Below are 22,605 nucleotides of genomic sequence, written 5' to 3'. Positions count from 1 at the left end.
GAAGAAAAAGAAGAAGAATTCTTCACAAATTACGTCATCTACATCGAATAAGAACACGGATCGTGTTCTTGAAGATTCTCCCAATAACTCATTTGGTGATGACTGTGATCGTTCTTTGGATCGGTTAGTTGATGATGAAAGCAATTGCGAAAGTGGGGAGAGCTGTACCCAAGGTAGGGAAGAGAGCGACGACTTGGGTTTACCGTCGGTGTTGATCATCCATGATTCGGTCTTGAGAGACCTAGACCCTGAAAGACTTGGCCGACGTGTTGGAGCGAAGATAACTAAGAAACAAGCAAATACCCTATCTGAATGTGTCAGAGTGATACAAGAGATGAAGTGTCCCACACCCGAAGCAATCGTAATTTCCAGTGGAGTGAATGACTTAAAGTCAAAAAGAGGGGAGGAAGCTTGCAACCAACTCAAAACATTTGTGAATGAGGCAAACAAAAAGTATCCTTCAACGCATGTGGTCATAAACAAATTAGCGCCAACAAAGTTTGATGACATCGAGGCAAGAAGAGAAGTATACAACGCCTTGAATTTTGACACCTTCAGGGAAAAAAGAAATACCTCTTTCGTCTGCAATGACAATGCAGTGCAAATAAAGCCAGACGGAATACACCCGACGAAGAGAGGCATGGGAGTTTTGGCAAGGAATATGGGTCAACACTTAGAAAAAGTGCTCTGGCAAAAAATTCAAACCAAAAACAACGACCGTGAAAAGAGAATCATCAACGAACACAACTACCATGATGACGAACGTAAAGACCACTACAGAACGGAAAGAAGAAACGATGAGAGAGATTGGTTTAACCAAAGACGAAACTACAAGAACAACAAAAACAACAAAGGAAACTTCAACAACGGATACAACAGAGGCAGCTACAACAACGGGCAAAACAGAGACAACAGATACAACAGATTCAACGGGGTGGGTATGGTTTACTTGAGCAGGTCGGTTTCAGTTTTAAATAAACAATTCTAGAGAATTGTGTATCTTATATTTGAGTCTTTCGTGTTTTAGACATTGATGCATTTAATAGTTTTAACGAGTTGCCTTTTGTTTTATCATTCTGGTGTTTATCTAGATGTGCTGTGTATCTTATAAGAAGTTCTTAAAAGTTCGAAGTTATTTTAGCATATAGGTTTTTTATGGTCTTAACAGTTAAATATGTATTACGTTATCATTAAGATTCATGCTTTGTTAGCACTAAGCAGTTGTTTTAATCAGTCTGGTTTTCTCTTGTTTTCATCTTATGAACATTCTAAATGTTAGACTAACTTATTGTCTTGTACAGAATAATAACTGTGTGAATGGTGCTATACTGAATGAAAGAGTGTGACATGAAGTTCTTGTACATCATTGCAAAGAGTGTGAATGACGTTTTAGTTTAGATGTCAAGCGCTTAGAGCAGGCCTTTTTAACGAAAGTTTTTGATTTAGCGCTATATAAATGTTCTTCTTATTATTATTATTATTATTAACCAAAGACGAAGCTACAAAAGCAATCGATACAACAGAGGCAACTTCAACAATGGATACTACAGATTCATCGGAGAAGGCAACAATAATAACACCAGAAGAAATGAGAACAATCTGTCCAGCGGAGAAGCCAGAATAAACAACTACAATAAATACAACGGATACAGAAGAAGAACCAGTCAGAACCAAAGACACCAGTTCAATGAGTACCAAGAACATGACAACAGAAACAAGTACGAGTATCATGGATTCGACAGAGAAACTGATGAAGGTGGATACGAGCGGGAAATCGACGAACATGGACATGACAGAGAAATCGACGACCGTGGATATGAGAGAGAAATCGACGACCGTGGGTATAACAGAGAAATCGACAACTGTGGATATGACAGAGAAATCGACGAACGTGGATATGACGGAGAAATCAACTACCGTGAGTACAACGAATACTACGGAAGAAACGAGTACTACGTGGATGATGGATACTACAACTAAAGAAACAAAAACAAATGACTCTATAGAAAGAGCAACAATGATGGACGGAAAAGATGAAAATGATGAAAACAAAACACAAACTGTGGATATATGTTTCATTTTAATTTAAATCTTCATCTTATCACAATAAACATTGAAAATAATAATAATAATAATACTATGGTTACATACAACAAGCAAAAATCTAATTATTATAGTGAGCAAGACGGTGTTCTGATTAAGATTATGTCTTGGAATTTAAAGGGATATAAAGAAGAAATAGATGGTTATACCATAAATAAATTTACTGAAGAAAAAGTAACTCAACATTTAATTGAACATGATATAATATTTGTACAAGAAACGCATTTAGATGAAGATAGCAAAAAAGATATATACCTATCTGGTTTCTTAAAAAATTGTCACTTCATTAGAAGGAAAAGAAATAATGCTGTAAGCGCTTCTGGTGGAATTAGCGTTTTCATAAAAGATTACATAAAACATAAAATAAAGATTTTACCTAGAAGTGATAGTAACATTATATGGCTTCATGTAAAGAATGAATTTATGGGACAAGACGTATTCATTGGATGTATTTATATTCCCCCAGAACACTCATCTTTTGGTAAAGATTTCACCAATGACATATGGCATCAACTGGAAAGTGACATTGAAGAATTATCTACAAAAGGTTCCATCATATTATGTGGAGACATGAATTCAAGAACTGGAGAAATATGTGATTTCATACAATGTGATAGTGACAACAACAGATACCCTTTACCAGATAATTATTGTTTTGACAATTTCCGTAATCGCCAGTCATATGACAAAGTGATTCTAAAGCAAGGAAGACGGTTAGTAAATGCATGCATAAACAACAATCTTTATATTTTGAATGGAAGGACATTAGGCGATGTATGGTAATTATACCTGCTTTACATACAACGGTTGTAGTACAGTTGATTATATCATATGTTCAAAGGTCTTATTTAAACATGTCATATATATGAAGGTCAATAAGCTAACAGTTTACTCAGACCATTGTTCAATAGAAATGAAAATTAGTCTTCCAATCAAACTAAATGAAAACAAAGATACAGAGCAAATCAGACAAAGATATAATAAATATTCAACTAAAACGGAATTAATTGAGCAAATACATAAATGGGACCAGAATTCTCACGAAAAGCTTCAATTAGTTTTGAATACTCAAAACATAAAGGCTCTTCTATTGGAAATAGGTGATGACATTGAAAAAACAAACCAAGTAATTGAAATATCCAATAAATCAAAGTGTATCAATAACATCACAAACAAATTGTCTCTGACATTAACTACTGCAGCAAAACAAGCATTAGGTACAACAACTAAAACTAATAGAATAAGAAAAAAGAAGAAGCTGAAGAAATGGTTCGACAATGATTGCTTCTCATTAAGAAAAGAAATGAAATCACTATTAAATTCGTTGAATAGACATCCTTATAATAAAAAATATTTGTCAAAAATATTATGCAACAAGAAAGAAATACAAATCAACCTTAAAGAAAAAAAAGCGACTCTACAGAAACCAGCTAGTAAGTAAACTAAATGAAGACTTTGATAAAGATCCAAACTCGGTATGGAAAACGTTAAAGGAATTAAAAACAATTGGAGAAGTAAAGGCAAACAATGTTGCTAAAATTAATCCTATGAAATGGATAAATCATTTGGAAAACCTTATAGGGACAGAAACTAAAGTTGCAGAAGTAAGACGGCAAGAAATTATCTCAGAATTGAATAAAATTCCTGAAAAACATTCGATACCTACCTTAGATAAGGATATAACAGAAGAAGAAATTAGAAATGCATGCAAATCATTGAAAAATAAAAAGTCACCAGGAAAAGATAAAATAATCAATGAACTTATCAAATCAAGTTTAAATTGCACTATTCAAATACTTGTAAAAATATTCAATTTGATCTTTTCAACTGGTTTATATCCAGAAGAATGGAAAAATGGCATCAGCATTCCAATTCATAAAAAAGGGGATCCATTTAATCCAAGTAACTATCGAGGAATAACTCTCACTAATAACCTCGGAAAATTGTTTTGTAAAATCATTAATTCAAGAATATCTTCGTTTTTAGAAAAAAATGACATCTTATTAAGAGAACAAGCAGGATTTCGTAAAAACTATAGAACCACAGACCAAATTTTCATTCTAAAAAACATTGTTGATGATATCATAAAAACTAAAAACGGTAGACTTTATGGTTACTTTGTAGATTTCCAAAAAGCGTTTGACAACGTCTGGCACGATGCACTTTTGCTCAAATTATACAAGAATGGCATTAAGGGAAAATGCTACCAAATGATCAAAAATATGTACAATAATTCAAATATATGTACACGAATTCAAGGAGAATATTCAAAAGAAATTGTTATCAAAAAAGGAGTTCATCAAGGAAATACGATAAGTCCTACTCTTTTCAATATTTTCATCAATGATATTACTAATGGACTACCAGATAAGGACTCTCCTTTCATTCATGAAAATACATCTGATAGATTATCATGTCTTTTATATGCAGATGATTTAGTTCTTTTATCGAAAACCAAGAAAGGACTACAAAACAAACTAGATTTCTTATACAACTACTGCCAACAATGGGGACTAATAATTAACACGGAAAAAACTAAGATTATACCTTTTTGTCGTACAGAAACCAAGATAAGTAATACATTCAAATGTGGTGAGGACATAATACAAGTAACAGATCAATATAAATATCTGGGCGTAATATTTCATAAAAATGGTAATTTTGATTTAACGCAAGATCATTTGAATAAGCAAGGTAACAAAGCAGCGTATTATCTTCGTAAAGCATTTATAAATGAAAATGTTCAGACAGAAACTATACTACATCTATTTGACATGTTAGTACATCCAATTTTAACATATGGAGCTGAGGTTTGGTTTCCATATAATTTTACTAACAAGAAAGATATCTCAAATCTTCATTCAGTTTTTGAGAATTGCTTATCAAATAAATGTCCAAGTGAATCTACACATATAAAATTTTGTAGATTTATTTTAGGAGTACACAAGAAAGCAATGTGGCTTCCAGTTTTAGGAGAGTTGGGAAGATTTCCACTAAGTATAAAGATGATATCACAAGTCATAGGATTTTGGGGACATATCTTAGATTCAAATCAACAGTCTTTATTACATCATTTATACAGTTTGATGATATCTAGCTCTAAAACTAACTACTGTGATACCTGTGATAACTGATGATGATTACTGTGATTGGTTTTATGTGTTTGGTTGGTCTCTTCTTTTGGTAGTGCAATAGCGTTAATTATGGATTGTTGTTATCATCATTTACATAAAAACTTATCTGTTAATCCAAACAATGATATAATTACTGTGATGTTCTTAACTACACTTTAACATGGAATGTATGTATGTATGTATGTATGTATGTATGTATGTATGTATGTATGTATGTATGTATGTATGTATGTATGTATGTATGTATGTATGTATGTATGTATGTATGTATGTATGTATGTATGTATGTATGTATGTATGTATGTATGTATGTAGGTATGTATGTAGGTATGTATGCATGTGTGTTGGTGTGTCGGTGTGTCAAGTGTGCAAGTAAAAAGGGTATTGTAGTTGTACATATATTACTTTAGATATTTTTTTGTTATCATGGGTTTTATAATTTTTCTTCTCTTATTCTTTTATAATTATTAATTAATGACCTATATGTGCTGATGACCAATTTAATTTCCTTTGTTGGATCAATAAAATGTTATGAGTTATGAGTTATGAGTTATGAGAACAAGTCCATGGTTGCAATTTATTAAACAATTATTATCACTTGTAGGATTTGAGCATGTTTGGAAAAACCAATTTACATTTAATGCTAATAAATTACAATTTGCTATACAACAAAAAATTATGAATGAATACGTTTTATTTTGGAAAAACAAAAAATCTGAAAAATGTTCAAGACTTGAGTTTTATTCACTAATTACAGAACGATACACAATACAAGCCTATTTAATTTATATTTCAAATATAAATCATAGAAAAGCTCTAGCAAAATTAAGAACAAGCACACATTCTTTAAAAATTGAGAATGGGCGTCATAGAGGAATATTGCGAGAGAATCGCCTCTGTAATACATGTAAAGTAATTGAAGATGAGCTACATTTTCTAGACAATTGCAAGAAATTTAACAATATTAGAAAAAAGTTAGTAGAAGAAGTATCAAACTACCAAGCGATCTGTTATTTAAAAAAGACGAAAAAATTCAAAAATTGCTTGGAGCCTTTGTTTTTAATTGTTTCAATATTGAATGAAATAATTTGTACATTATTTATCCATTCATTTATTGTACAACTTGTGTCAATATCCTTAAGGGTTGATGACAATAAATTCTATTCTATTCTATTCTATTCACACACACACACACACACACACACACACACACACACACACACACAAACACACACACACACACACATACACCACGACCCTCGTCTCAATTCCCCCTCTACGTTAAAACATATGTCAAAACTTGACTAAAAGTAAAAAGAAATCGGTTTCCTTGCCAGACAAGGAAACTCAAGGCATCTTGTCAGGGATAGAATGAGTCGAACTCATTTTGACCTGAGTTCAGCAGAGCGGGACGACACAAGGGTCCGGGAAGGATTGCACCTGTCATCATGGCCTGCCTTTTATGATAGCCAGTGTTGTGTAGAATTCTTTTCTCTGAGCCTCACCTTCCTTGCCAGACAAGGAAACTCAAGGCATCTTGTCAGGGATAGAATGAGCCGAACTCATTTTGACCTGAGTTCAGGATGAGTTCGGTATAAACTGATTATCAAACCATGATGCAAGATTTATTGTTAAATTAATAGTTCCCAGTACATAGCTGCATTCTGCTCCTGTTATAGCACACGGCAGGTACAACGTGTCTCCAATGTGCAGCAGAGCGGGACGACACAAGGGTCCGGGTAGGATTGTACCTTCTTTCTTTATTTGGTGTTTTACGTCGTTTTCAACCACGAAGGTTATATCGCGACGGGGGAAAGGGGGGGGGGGAGATGGGATAGAGCCACTTGTCAATTGTTTCTTGTTCACAAAAGCACTAATCAAAAATTTGCTCCAGGGGCTTGCAACGTAGTACAATATATATTACCTTACTGGGAGAATGCAAGTTTCCAGTACAAAGGACTTAACATTTCTTACATACTGCTTGACTAAAATCTTTAAAAAAAATTGACTATATTCTATACAAGAAACACTTAACAAGGGTAAAAGGAGAAACAGAATCCGTTAGTCGCCTCTTACGACATGCTGGGGAGCATCGGGTAAATTCTTTCTCGTCCCAACCAATATGGGACTCCCCCTAACCCGCGGGGGGTGGATTGTACCTGTCATCATGGTCTGCCTTTAATGACAGCAGGTGTTGTGTAGAATTCTTTTCTCTGAGCCTCAGCTTCCTTGCCAGACAAGGAAACTCAAGGCATCTTGTCAGGGATAGAATGAGCCGAACTCATTTTGACCTGAGTTCAGGATGAGTTCGGTATAAACTGATCATCAAACCATGATGCAAGATTTATTGTGAAATTAAGGCTGGGATTTAATGGACCAGCAAATTAGATGGACCAGCAGCAAAAAAGATGGATCAGCAGCAAAAAAGATAGGTTTCAACAGCAAATTAGCTGCGATAAATATTTTTGGCAGCAAAAAATATACTTAGCAGCAAATTGGATATTTTAGCAGCAAAAAAGATGGTTAACCAACAGATTTGCTGTTTGAACAGCTGAGATGATATTTAAACTGCAAATTAGATACTTTACCAGCAAGAAAATACAACTGACAGCAGAATTAATGGTCACAGCAGCACAATAGATGATCATAGCAGCACATCACATGAATTCGAAAAACATGACTACATATGAACTGTAATCAGAGTTGTATCTGGGTCTTATTCACCTGAGCTTTGTTCGCCTTCTAGCAATTGTGGGGTGACATGTACTCACGGCACGCTTTATTACTGAGACTGAACTACTGTGGGGCAACTGCATGTAAGTGCAACACAGTTTCAACACAGTTTGTCAAGTATGGATGACACTGAGTTTGAGACCATCCACCCCATCTCCCAAGAGGCATCATCCAGTGAAAATGAAGAATTGCCACCAGCAAAAAGGGGTAGGGGAATGGCCAGGGAATGGCAGAAACAACGGACTTTTGATGATGAAAAGGCTGCCGATGATTGTGTGTCTAAGGTGAGCACTTTATAGTTGAATGGTAATGAAGATCAGTGGGAATTAGGGTGGGGATTGCTGTAGGGAATAAGGTGATGGCGAATGATGATGATGATGATGGCAGTAAGAGGAGTGATGGTGATGGTAATGATGATGTTGATGATGATGATGGTGATTGCTGTAGGGAATAAGATGATGGCTGATGATGATTGTGATAAAAGTGATGGTGATTAGCACATACATACAGGTCGTGGTGATGTCGGTGGACAACAATGTTGGTGTCGGCGACGATAATACTGGCAGTGATTTTCCAGATATGGTGATGGAGGTGATGCAAGTCGGTAGATGAGGAGAAGGAGTAAGGTGTTTCGTTCCTCGCACAGGCTTTATGTCGTTTCAGGATGAGTGGGCCATAAGCTACACACATAAGACGACTGATGGAAAGAAGGTGTACTTCAAGTGTAAACGAGGAGCCAGCTGCTTGGCGGGGATGTTTCTTCTCTACAACACTGAAGACCAAACCGTCTCCTTGTATGAATCCGGCGAACACGACCACGCAACTACACCAAGGCCTACAAGGGGGATTCACCCAGACACAAGGACTGTGATTGATTCTCTGTTCAGAGATGGTGTGAGAAAACCAAGGGCGATTCTGGTAGCACTGCGCAATAAGGACTTTGCAAACTTGCCTTCGAAAGCCCAGCTCAAAAATTACCTTGTGGGTCTGAGAATGAAAGAATGTGGAAAGCATACAATTTCCCTGGGTGAACTTGCAGCATGGGCTGATTCTCGCACAGCTGTGCCTGATGATGACGATGAAACTTTTGTTTGTGGTTTTGAGTGTTCGTATGACCAGAAAGAGGCTTTTTTCAGGGTGTGCATGACAACCAAGCGTCTGCTGAAACTGGGTGCTGATGCTGCGAATGTCCATGCAGACGCAACGTATAAGTTGATATGGCAGGGTTTCCCTGTACTTATCTTGGGGTACAGTGATGCTAACCGCAGGTTTCACCCTCTAGGTCTTGCGGTTACAAAGAATGAAACGAAGGACGATTTTCACTTCTTGTTTTCGTCCATTGCAAAAGGAATCAGCCAGGTGACTCCAGATGATCATGGCGGTTTTGTGCCTTCTCATTTGATCGCTGATGCCGCTCCTGCCATCAGGAACGGATATGCCTCTGCCTTTGGGCGTGAACCGGAAAAAACCATCACATGCTGGGCTCATGTTGTCATGAACGTAGACAAGCATCTTCTGAGAATCAGAGACCAAAGAACCCGTCAAGCTGTACGTGATGACATCAGTCAGCTGCAGCTTTGTCTAGATGAAGATTCATTTCATCATGCAGTTCTTTTGTTCCTGGCCAAATGGGAAGATTCCGACGATCACGGATTGTTGTCTTTCGTGGAGTACTTCAAGGGGTCATGGATCGACCGCAATGACACCTGGTACGAAGGCTACGCTCCGGGAATTCCTTCCACAAACAATGGACTGGAGGCAATAAACCAGACCATCAAACGTCAGAACACATTTCGTGAGAGGCTTGACTTGTCCAGATTCCTAACCCTTGTTGAAAGAGACATTGTCCTGAACTGGTCCAGGGAGAGAGACAACGCTCAGCCTGATCATATCCCAGTGGCCCAAGAACCAGACAGAACCTTGCCCTGCTGGACGGCTGCCTATCAGTGGGCATCTTCAAACGCAAAGTCCATCAAGAGGAACCAGAAAGTGTTCGTGGCCTCGGAGTCGCTTCAGAACATGGACCTGAAGACAGCTGTCAGGATTCAGCAAGACCAGTTCCAGAGAGCCTCTTGGGAATCGTTTGACCAGTACAAGGAGAGCCGGAACTCGGTTTGGAGTCTGACCGTGGAGGACAACAGAATTGACTGCAATTGCCCTGTCTACATGAAGTCCAACATATGTAAACACTCACTTGGCATGGAAATCCGGCTGTCCATTTCTGAACCACCAGCACAGGCAAAGACCGTCCCCCTGGGAGAGAAGCGAAAGAGGGGACGACCTAGGCTGGCAAAACCAGCTCTCATACGTCAGTAGGTCTGGTGTACTTGCTGCTAGCGCTCTGCATGGGCATTCTCTGCATCCGACTGTCTGGTGTACTTGCTAGGGCGCTCTGCATGGGCATCCTCTCACATTCCTTTTTTTGGTGGTGGTGCAAGGTGGTGTGTGTGTGTGTGTGTTGAATTTTTTCAAATAGAGTGAACCACCAGCACAGGCAAAGACCGTCCCCCTGGGAGAGAAGCGAAAGAGGGGACGACCTAGGCTGGCAAAACCAGCTCTCATACGTCAGTAGGTCTGGTGTACTTGCTGCTAGCGCTCTGCATGGGCATTCTCTGCATCCGACTGTCTGGTGTACTTGCTGCTAGCGCTCTGCATGGGCATCCTCTCACATTCCTTTTTTTGGTGGTGGTGCAAGGTGGTGTGTGTGTGTGTGTTGAATTTTTTCAAATAGAGTGAATGCGATTTCATGTTTTTGTCCATTTTCTGTATGAACTTTTTCTTCAATTTGTATTACGATTTTGCTGATTTGTGTCCGTTTTGCTGTTTTTTTTCATCCTCTTTGCTGTTCTCATTTTGCTGGATTTTTCATCTTTTTTACTGTTAAATAAATCTGCTTGGCTGTTCAATTCATCTATTCTGCTGTTGAATTCATCCAATTTGCTGCTTCACATTCGCTGCTCACTCCTTCCTATTTGCTGCTGAAACCATCTATTTTGCTGGTAAAATAATTTTATGCGTAATATTAATAGTTCCCAGCACATAGCTGCATTCTGCTCCTGTTATAGCACACAGCAGGTACAACGTGTCTCCAATGTGCAGCAGAGCGGGACGACACGAGGTCCGGGTAGGATTATACCCGTCATCATTGCCTGCCTTTAATGACAGCCAGTGTTGTGTAGAATTCTTTTCTCTGAGCCTGAGCGTACTTGTCATCATGGATTACCTTTTCGCCCACCAGTGTCATGCAGACTTGTTTACTCTGAGCGTCAGCCTACCTGTCCTGCCCCTGTTGTTATTCACCCCCCCACCCCACACATACATACACACACGCCTTGGATTATTTCTTTTTTAACAGAGAGATTGCGAGAGACAGAGATAGACAGACAGACAGGGAGAGTCAGTCAGCGAGACATTGAGACAGACAGAGAAACAGAAAGGAGGGGGGGGGGGGGGATTGAGGGAAAGAGGGGACGGGAGGTGAGAGATCGAGAGAGACAAAGACTAAGACGGTTGGGTAGTTATTGTTGTTTAACGCCCATTTAGCTGTTTTGGCGATCCCCGACTGGGACAGAGGCATAAAGACAGACTGATGCATTTTATTTATTTATTTATTTAATGCAATTTATTTCGCGCACATATCTCAACACACGGATTCAAGGCGCAGGGATTTATTTATGCCGTGTGAGATGGAATTTTTTACACAATATATCACGCACTCTCATCGGCCAGCAAACCTGAAGCCTATTAGCGCGAGCATTCACCTTTCACGGCCTATTATTCCAAGTCACACGGGTATTTGGTGGACATTTTTATCTATGCCTATACAATTCTGCCAGTGTTATGAGGTAGAGGTAGACAAATAGAAACATAAAGAGAGAGAGAGAGAGAGAGAGAGAGAGAGAGAGAGAGAGAGAGAGAGAGAGAGAGAGAGAGAGAGAGAGAGAGAAGGCGAAGGCGAATTTTTATTGCATCAAACACAATGTGTATGTACAAGGGGGAGAAAATAATTTGCAGGTGAACAAAGTGGACTTGACCGTCCGGAAGCAAGGCAACTTAAAATCAACACATAGAACAAGAAGTAAAAACAGAAAAAATACAGTAAGATGAAGACAAGGAATTTTGGTTGTACGATCACACCAGTCTATTTCACAATTGTTTTTCTCTTTGTATAAACGCGTAGAACACATAATTTGACAATGCAATCAGTCGTAATTTGTTTTCCGTCTGTAAAATACACAACGATGAGTTGGAGAACTGGTCAAGGTCAAAACAAGCACCAATGTACTTTTGACGAATTGCATTGTAAGCTGGGCATTTAAACAGAAAGTGGTTTTCATTTTCTTCCGTTGATTTACAAAATGTACAATTTCTGGATTCAGCGCACTCGGGATTATAGCGCAGTTTATTTACCTTCAATGGTGTAATGCCAAGTCTGAACTTTGTGTACATTTTGCGTATGTACTGGTTTTCAATGACACCCAGATACTTTTCTTTTTCAAGTTCTCCTTTAAACATCCTGTATACATCAAATCTCACACTTGTCTCAAGTTTACAGTGCCAGTTTTGCTCAAAACAGTCATGAAGACGTTGCTGTAATATTCTCCGTTCAACCACACATCTCCAAATCGATTCATGCAAAGGAGGCATTTAACTTGTGAGACCCAGTTTTGCTTTCCCCTTTCAATGGCGTTTTTTAACATGATGTATGACATCTTTGCATATCTCGAGTCCGGCATACAGTTCAGTCTCAACCATTACTTTACGCTTCGGATATGTGCTTGGATTGACAAAGTGCATCTTCCAAGTTTCCCATAAAGCATCTGATTTGAACAAGATCCCGAGTAGTCTTTTACAGGCATACATGTGAACATTTTCAATCTGTGAACATCCCCATAGTTCTGAGCCATAGAGCAAGAATATGGGAGCAATTTGCGCATCAAATAATTTGAAAAATATGTCCATGTCGTGGCATCCTATATTCCATAAGACTTTAAAAATTTCAATGACACCTTGTTTGACTCTGGTGATTGCGTCATTGAAAGAGAGATTCAAACGGGCTTGGGTTGTGAATGTCAGACCGAGATACTTGTAGGAGCTAGCACTTGAAACTTGCGTGTTTCCGTAGAACCATTTCTCACTTTTGGCTAAATGACCACCGTTTCGAAAAACAACGACATTGGTTTTATTTATGTTTAGCCTTAACCCAAGACGCCTTGAAACGTTATATAAGATGTTCAGTTGGTTTTGCAAGCCCACTATGGACGATGATAGCAGTGCAATGTCGTCAGCGAACATCAAAAGAAACAGTTCGATCTCACCGGGAAGCATTTGAATTCAGTGTCTGCCCTCACATATTATTTCCGAGGCAAGCTCGTTTATAAGAAACGAAAAAAGCGTTGGGCTCGCTAGACAGCCCTGTTTCAGGCCTTGTAGACATTCAAAATAATCAGTATTGCTAGAGTTACATCGGACGCAAGAGAGAACGGATGAATACATTGACCAAAGCATGTTAAACATTCTTCCTTTTACACCAATCTTTAATCAAACATTCCACAAAACATCCCTTTTAACGGTGTCAAACGCCCTTTAACCGCCCTGATATGGCCCTTCGTGGTCGGCTGGGCGTTAAGCAAACAAAAAAAACAAAAAACAAAAAAAACGCCCTTTGAAAGTCAACAAATGCAACATTAACATATAACTTCTTTTTTAGTTGAAGCTGCTTGGTAACTGCTGCATAAAGAGTGAACATGTGGTTAATTGTGGAGTATTTTTTTCTAAAACCCGCCTGTGACTCAGAAAGAATGTTGTTTTCCTCAGCCCACGCAGACAAACGGGTATTCATAATACTGGTATACAACTTGCTCATACAACTTAACAAAGAAACGCCTCTATAATTGTCAGGTTTCTCATCATCACCTTTCTTAAATATTGGTTGAATGATAGCCTTTGCCCAATCTGAAGGGTAGTCACCAGTCATAAAAAGGTCATTAAACAGCATCAAAAGATAGGGGACGATTGTGTCACCTGAGGTTTTTAAGAGATCATTTAAAACGCCATCTGGTCCCGCTGCTTTCCCCTTTTTTTGCGCTGTTAAGAATGTCGCAGTCAAGCTCGTTTTCTTCTTCAGTGTCAGTAGGGTCATGTTCTTGAACATGCCTTCTATCATCATCCTCGTTAAGTACTTTCTTAAAATGGTTGTCAATAGTTCCTGCGGGTTTACGTTTTCTCCTGAATTTCTTTATCTCCTTCCAAAATGCACGAGAGTCAGAAATATTCAACAGCAGGCTATTCACTCTATTTTGTTTGGGACTGTCGTTTTTCCGTTCGAGCACTTTGGAGTATGACTTTCTCTCCATTAGGTATAACCCCTTTAACCTGTCTTTGTCTTGTCCCGTCTTTTCCTTTTTATATGTAGTACTGTGTGAAATAGCACTACAGTTGTTGTTTTCCTTCCACTGTTCAGATGTTTTATTCTGTACTTGTTTGAACTAATAGTGTTTTGTACTACAGTAAACTATTTCCCTTGAACCATGTTTGAATATCAGGTGAGCTCAAGGGAATCCACTTTGAAAAGTTTACTACCTCCTTTTTTGAAGATACGTACACCAAGCTGCAAATTGATTGCAGAAATTCCATCCTTTTGTATTTGTTAAAAGTTTGCATTAAAATTGATAAGAGTTGATAATTATATTTGAGCTAAAAGGATATTTTGTTCAGTCAAAAATTATTGCAGAAGCACTCAGAATTATTTGGAACTTTGGTGCGGCGTATTGATATGTGAAAATCATCTTGCCGGTACGGTTGCACTACTTTTAACTGGGAAAAGGTGACAAGCAGGGGAAATTTTAGTGTCCCTGAAACATCATTGTTGTATCAATGATTGTGGAGTCCTGCTTGTAGCAGGTATGTAAAACATTTTATTGATGATTAGTTCAAGTGTTTATAATCGTTTGGATGTGGAAAATGACAGAGTATTCTAGAAACTTATTATTTTTTGAGTGCAGCCATGCAACCATTTTTTGCACCGATATGCTAAGTTTTGAATAGGCATAGATCTACATGTTTCAAAGCACTTGAATGATTTTGTAGAATACTTAGAATTGTCAGCATAATTTGTATGTTGGACATTCTGTTATTTGTGGAAAACATAGAAATTGGATTTTGATTTAAATCTAAATTCAAAACGAATTAGCACTGAACATGTGTATGACGTCACTACCGGAAGTAGTCGTCCGTGTCGCAGTAAGTTGCTGTAGTTGTTACTTTCAGTATATGATTGATGCTGTGGACAAGTGAAGAGCATTGCTGGATCTATACTAGATCTGATAGTGATAGAACAGAAGTTGTTGCATTTTTGACATGAGATGATGTCTTAAGAGAAAATAATCTTTCCTTGAAAAAGGGTAGAATTCTTTTAGTGAGTTTTAATGATCTCATTGTTGTGAATTATGGTGAATCTAGACCTCACATTTTCTTGAAGAAAATGGTAATCGCGCGTAAGGACTAGACTGTAATTATGCACATGTAGTATTTCTAGTATTCAAGATACTCAAGGCTGCATTATGGCAGGGAGACTTGTGATTTTAGAAAGAAACCTGCTCACAAAACATTGTTCACAGAATTGTACGTTGCTATGGATACGAGATTGTCCAGCCACTGCTCTTCAGTTGTATTCAGTACTGTCAATGACGTAAAAGTACGTTAGTATTTAGTATTAGAGTATGATTTTGAGAAGAAGCAGTTAGTTTTACATTTTAATCTTTATAAGGAAACAGGAAACATGATTGATTGAAAGGGTCATGTATTGATGATAGAATAACTTTTGTTGGTTGGAATTGAAGTTGAAGTTAGGATTTTAGGTTATAACATTTAAGGTTTTATAAAGTTTTGCAAGTAGAATAAGTACTTGAAGAAGTAATTCACAGTGTGTTTTGATGTTGGAAACATATTTTTTGTCATGAAACTGTACACACCCGCACACCCATATCAACACACATGCATACACAAGCCACATATATGAAACATCAAGAAGTGTATTGTTTTGTTTGTTTAGACCAGCAAACATTGAGGTAACACATAGATAATGGTATTGTGATTATTGTATGTTACAGGATTCAGTTCTGGTCAGAGTTGTAGTCAGAGTTTTCTTTTAGAGTTTTTTAGGGTTGGAATATAGAATCAGAGGTTTTTTTGGGATTGAAATTAGAGTTCTACTTTATTGTTTACATCGAGAAAATAAAACAAAGAAAAGAAACTACAGACTTGTAGTTTGCCACTTGCGGATGAAAGGCGCACACATGATCCCACCCTTCAATGTAGCAATGAACTCACCCGAGATGGTTACATATACATCCGAAATGCCTTGCGTGTTTGTCTTTTTAATTTTCGGCATTCAGAATCGAACCACTTGTTGTTTTCGGAGATTAAAGGTGAGTCATTCTTAAACACCCTTTCCATTGGTTTGGCAGCGTCTTTTAAGGCACACGTAAATAACTCCAATGACCCCACTGCGTCTTCTTTGATCAAAGCTGTAGCAGCGGCAAGTTTGTTTACAAAGCTTTCAGACTGAATCAAAGCTTTGACCTTTTGCTCTTTTTCTCTGTGCCATATGAGTCTTTTTGTAGATGGCTGTGTTGGTTCACTCATGGGAGGACGGACATGGGCACAATCGGCGCTAAACGTTAACCAGAGGGGCATATGCGATGACTCAACCCTCTCATCTACGACTAGACGTTTAGAACGTGACGATAATTCATCAGAGACAACAAAGTAATCAATGACGCTATTTCCATGTACAGCAACATAATTTATGTAAAGTGTTCTGATAGATCAGGAGTGCAGTTGCCGTTTAAAATATGCATACTGAAAGATGTACAAAGGGAAAGTAGCTCCCAACCTAATTGGTTAGCCACGCTGTCCTCTGATGACCTGGTGCAAACGTAGGAATCACATCGCTTATCGGCGCTATCCCGATTTCGTCAACAGGGCACACGTTAGGTTGATACTGGCCTGTTCTTGCGTTTCAGTCTCCACAAAGAATGATGGCGTATACGAGAAAGAGAGAGAGAGAGAGAGAGAGACAGAGACAGAGACAGAGAGACAGAGACAGACAGAGAAAGAGAGAGACAGAGAAAGAGAGAAAAAGAGAGAGAGAGACAGAGAGAGAGAGAGAGAGAGAGAGAGAGAGAGAGAGAGAGAGAGAGAGAGAGAGAGAGAGAGAGAGAGAGAGAGAGAGAGAGAGAGAGAAAGACCCAGTTTGTGTCCGGCGTAAATGTTTCAGTTTTCAAAACACATGCATAATTGCATTTCTGCCCGAGTAAGGTCCTCGGCTGAGTTCACCAACTTCCCTGGCAACAACTAAAGTTGGTGTGTCATCCTCATCACAATTTTTAACAAGTCGCGTAAGGCGATATTACTACATTTAGTCAAGCTGTGAAACTCACAGAATGAAACTGAACGCACTGCATTTTATCACAATGACCGTAGTCCGCCGCTCGTGCAAAACGCAGTGAAACTGACGAGCCTGTTTAGCGCGGTAGTGGTTTCGCTGTGCTGCAAAACACGTTTTTCTGTACCTCTCTTCGTTTTAACTTTCTGAACGTATTTTTAATCCAAAAATATCATATCTATATGTTTTTGGAATCAGGAACCGACAAGAAATAAGATGAAATTGTTATTAAATCGATTTCGGAAATTTAATTTTGATCATAATTTTTATATTTTTAATTCTTGGAGCTTGTTTTTAATTCGAATATAACATATTTATATGTTTTTGGAATCAGAAAATGATAAAAAAGTAAGATGAACGTAAATTTGGATCGTTTTATAAAATATAAATTTTAATTACAATTTTCAGATTTATAATGACCAAAGTCATTTATTATTTTTTAAGCCACCAAGCTGAAATGCAATACCGAAGTCCGGCATTTATCTACAATTGCTTTACAAAACTTTCAATTAATTTGATTGAAAAGTAAGGGTGTGACGGTGCCGCCTCAACTTTTACAAAAAGCCGGATATGACGTCATCTAAGACATTTATCCAAAAAAGGAAAACAACGTCCGGTGATATCATACCCAGAAACTTTCCTGTCAAATTTCATAAAGATCGGTCCAGTAGTTTAGTCTGAATCGCTCTACACACACAGACACAGACACACAGACACAGACACACAGACACACACACACACACACACACACACACACACACACACACACACACACACACACACACATCCACACACACACATGCACACCAGGGGCGGATCAGTTCATTTTATGGGGGGGGTTTCCAAAAATATATTGTGAATATTATATATTGCGAAGCGCCGAGCCGACGGCGCGAAGCACCTAGCTTGCTAGGGGGGTCCGGGGGCATGCCCCCCCGGAAAATTGTAAGAAAAAAAGGATGCAAAATGGTGCAATCTGATGCATTCTGAGGATGATCATTACCAGTTTCAGGCAGCAGATTTTGTCACTGATTAACAACCCCCCCCCAAAAAAAAAAAGAAATATATTTTTTTATTTTTTGCCTGGGGGGGGGGGGGGGGTCCAGAAACCCCAGAACCCCCCCCCCCCCCTCGTCCGCCCCTGCACACACACCACGACCCTCGTCTCGATTCCCCCTCTATGTTAAAACATTTAGTCAAAACTTGACTAAATGTAAAAACCAATGTCTGAATCTCGCATGTTTCATGATCCGCTAACTTCGATCATTATCTTTAGTTCACTGAGACTCGGCATGTAACCTCTACGTATCCTACTCATGTGTGGGTATCATACCACACAACGTCATAAAGCCTGAATGGTTTAAGATACAAGAAAACGGCCAAACTACTTTATCCCCAAAACATTGTCATGACTTGCTATAATTACGAGTACGCTGACGTTCGAAGCAAACACACAGGGCGTGAAAACAGGCTGGCCTTTTTGAAAGGAGCAAGCTTACCCGGACTCTTGTTCGTCTTACATAACTGCACATTCAACTCGCGATGAACTCAGCCGAGGACCTTACTCGGCAGAAATGCAATTATGTATGCGTTTTGAAAACTGAAACATTTACGCAGGAAAGAAACTGGGTCTCTCTCTCTCTTTATGTTTCTATTTGTTTACCTCTATCTGTCTGTCTAACCGGCACGGTTGGCCTAGTGGTAAGGCGTCCGCCCCGTGATCGGGAGGTCGTGGGTTCGAACCCCGGCCGGGTCATACCTAAGACTTTAAAATTGTCAATCTATGGGGTTAGTGCTATAGACTACACGGCGTAGAGCTCTATCGTTCAAGCTGGTTGGACGGAGAAGGGTACGATGTAATCTTTGCAGAACCTGGTACCTGACTACTAAACGGATAAAATTCATCAATGTTCACGCACTAATAGCTGCGCTTACGCTCGTACCGATTTTATTAATGAATTAATTTACCAAAGAGGCAGTTATCTTCCTGCAGAAGCCACGATTATTCCCCATGGAAAATCGTCCGCAGTGAAAAGCTTTTTAACCAATAAAAATGTAGCTGTGTTTGTTTCCGCGGGACATATCATCATGGCAGCGAACTGCACTATAATGTTCAGAATGTAGACACTGACGAAAAACTGACCCCATTTTCAAGTGTTTCGTGGGCAAAAGCTTTGACATGTGCATCTGAGTGGATTAACCTTGAGCGTGAAGAACAGGCTGTCTGCCAAAAAATTGACGGAACGAGTCGCAAATGGACAAACAGCTGAACGAGTACCTATCATCGTGTCGTCTGCTACCAGCGTCTGACATGTATTGTTCGACTCCAGCGAGCGAAGAAACACTATGTACAGCGAATTGACACTTCCAGTGATGCTGTTGTTGTCACTCCTTCAGATCCACAGTGTGTGTCAAGCTCTCCTGCCTTGGTCAAGCGTAAGAAAGCGAAATGCAGCAGTGTGTTGACCCCAGACACCTGTCTTCCTGCGTATGTTACACTACTAGTTTGTCTAGGTGGTCCAGTGAACGATACTTTCCGCCTGTGGTTACACATAAAAGGAAAGGGCACTGAGCAACCAGTGGAGACTTGTGCTGACATATGGCGAGATGTGTTGGTGAGTAAAAACCTGCTTGAATTTCATTTGAAATAGTTGTGTGTATATTTCTGAGCAAATTATGTTTGATATTGATAATCTTCTAAGTAACACTTCATAGCATCACAACAGTTTAGGATTAATATACCAGAGGTACAATAAGGTGCAGATGCAACATGTTATTGTTTATACAGGGGCCTATGTGATTGATATATATATATATATATATCATTTTTCTTGTATTGGTTACAGCTAATGAGTTGTTATGATAGTAAACTGCTTTTCAATGGGTTAAATTCAGAGTATGAAATGCAACTAGACAGTTGTATTACTGCAAGAAAGATCATCTACTTTGGTAATTTTGAATTCTGACTGTAGGTACTAAGGTTGTCATTAATATTATGACAGAAATTCATATTAGGATACACAATAACACTGCAGTACATGCATGCAGACATTTGACAAACTATAATGCTTGGGCACACACATGTTCTGTTCTGTTTACATGTCATTGTTTTTGTATCTATCTGAGTTTTAACTGCACAGATGTTTATTGTACACACATTGAAACACATTGTACACACACCCTATAATGATGTTATACATTTCAACCATTTATGTATCTGATTATTTCTCCTGCAGTTCCTCCCCTTGGCACTTGACCTACTAGCCTTCTTTACAAAGCTTCCTCAGCTGCATCTACAGACCTTACACAATTGGACTGGATTCAATGCTGCAGTGCAAGATGGCAGATTCCGCCAATGTCGAAAGTAGGTTTGATGAATTGTGTTCCATACAAAATAGGATATACTAACAGTAACAGTGTAACGAATACATTGGCATTGGTTTCCACTAACATTTTCTAACACCCTGTCACTTTTTTTTTAAGTTGAAAGGAAGTGAGGACATTTTATTTCTTGTAAGTGTATACAGTGGAACCCCCAAAGTTATGACTTCCTCCATTTAAGACCTTGCCTTTTCAGATTTTCTGTTCATAACTTCTCTAAATTTACCCCCGATTTAAGATTATCCTTCTGGTTTTCTCAGATTTTTGGAGGTCATAAATGTGGGTTCCACTGTACATGTATAAACCTAACATGTTTTTTGTAACTAACCACTTTAGTGGAAATGTAACTTCTTTTTTTTCAAACACTGGGACCATAAACTGTTTCTTTTATCTTTGTTCTTAGCACAGGCACACAAAATATACTTTCATTATTATTATTTTTCAAGCAGCCAAAATGTGTGTTTTTTTTAAAGCAAAAATGTATTTACACTTTCTCACACAAACTTTTTGTTGTTTATTCTGCTTCAAGCATCTGATTGTTTTCTCGGCCTATGTAATATGTTGTACAGACTGGGTACCTGTTTAACAAAATAACTGAAAAGAAACATGTATACACCTAAAATGTTTTTTGTGGTTTTTTTTACCCTTCCACTTTATTGGACATGTCTGTTTGTTTTTTGTTTTTTAAACATTGGATCCTTAAAGGTGTTTCTTTTATCTTTGTTCCTAGCACAGGCACGCAAATAAAATGTTATACTTTTTTTTTAAACACAAGCAACCAAAATGTGTTATTATTTTAAACAAACATTCATTTACACGTACTCACACAAACAAACTTGTCGTTCTTTTTATCTACTTCAAGCACAATTATGCTCTTTTACCCCGCTTGTACGTTTTCCTTTGTCTGTTGTACAGGTTCCATACCTGCCTATGATAGCAGTCCAACAGACACATCCACGGTTCTTGCCATACATTCAGGTTTCAAGGGAACTGGAACTGCAACACATTGTCCTCGTTTTTGACCAGGCCATTTTTGGGAAAGCACAGGTCATCAGGTGGCCAGACCCAGTCTTCAAGGAGACCCTGATTCATTCCCGACTTTGAACATGCAGTGTACAAAAACTTTGCTGCTCATGTGTACATTTTTTATTTCAAGATCCTACGTGAGCTTAGTGTGCATAGAACAGAAACTTTGCAGGTGTGTGCATCTTCCCCATATTCCGATGAGTGCTGAGAAACTTTGCGGTACATATCACGCTTTGACCTTGCGTCAACTGTTCCGCTTGCGGATAATGCAGTTATCTTCATTTGCCAGTATTTGATGGTAGGTTCTATTAATATTCCCTTGAAAGTCAATCATATAGTTTAAACAGTTTTAAGTGTGTTTTGTACAGTTTGCAGCATGATATCAGGACAAATGTCCTCTAGCTCTTCAACATCAATAGGACATTTGAACGCTTTTAGAAACGTCAATGGACATCATATTTTTGTGCAAAACACATTCCATAGAATGGCTTCAAAATCATACGTGCAAGGAAAAGCTTAATATTTTCACACACACACGCACACACACGCACACACACAGAGTCATATACAAAGAATATTTGTTCTTAGATTGTTTTATAATCTAGTTTGAAACATGTTCAGCTTTATTTGATCTTTGGCAGGCTCTAGTTTTTTTCTGTGTGGCATATTTCCGTGAGCTTCATCAAAATGTAATACGTAAGAGCGCTGAAGTTTTGAATAGAAAGGAAAAGTTAACGAATATTGCGCTGTTTGAAGGAATGGAGTTCTTTTCGCCAAAAG

At 38.4% G+C, this 22,605-nt stretch overlaps 1 protein-coding gene and 1 long non-coding RNA gene across 7 annotated transcripts in view; both read left to right on the top strand.

The window, feature by feature from the left end:
• Positions 1–22,605, top strand: part of LOC138961517 (adhesion G-protein coupled receptor G6-like) — a 437,302-nt gene that overhangs the window by 268,887 nt on the left and 145,810 nt on the right. The gene's annotated exons all lie outside the window — the stretch shown is intronic.
• LOC138960839 (uncharacterized) lies at positions 19,920–21,841 on the top strand. Its single transcript, XR_011454078.1, has 3 exons — positions 19,920–20,033; positions 20,655–20,782; positions 21,715–21,841. It is a non-coding gene; the product is annotated as an uncharacterized lncRNA (long non-coding RNA).

This window comes from Littorina saxatilis, linkage group LG3 (genome assembly GCF_037325665.1).
Source record: "Littorina saxatilis isolate snail1 linkage group LG3, US_GU_Lsax_2.0, whole genome shotgun sequence".
NCBI classification, from domain to species: Eukaryota; Metazoa; Mollusca; class Gastropoda; order Littorinimorpha; family Littorinidae; genus Littorina; species Littorina saxatilis.
This window is presented reverse-complemented; position numbering and strand designations above follow the sequence as displayed.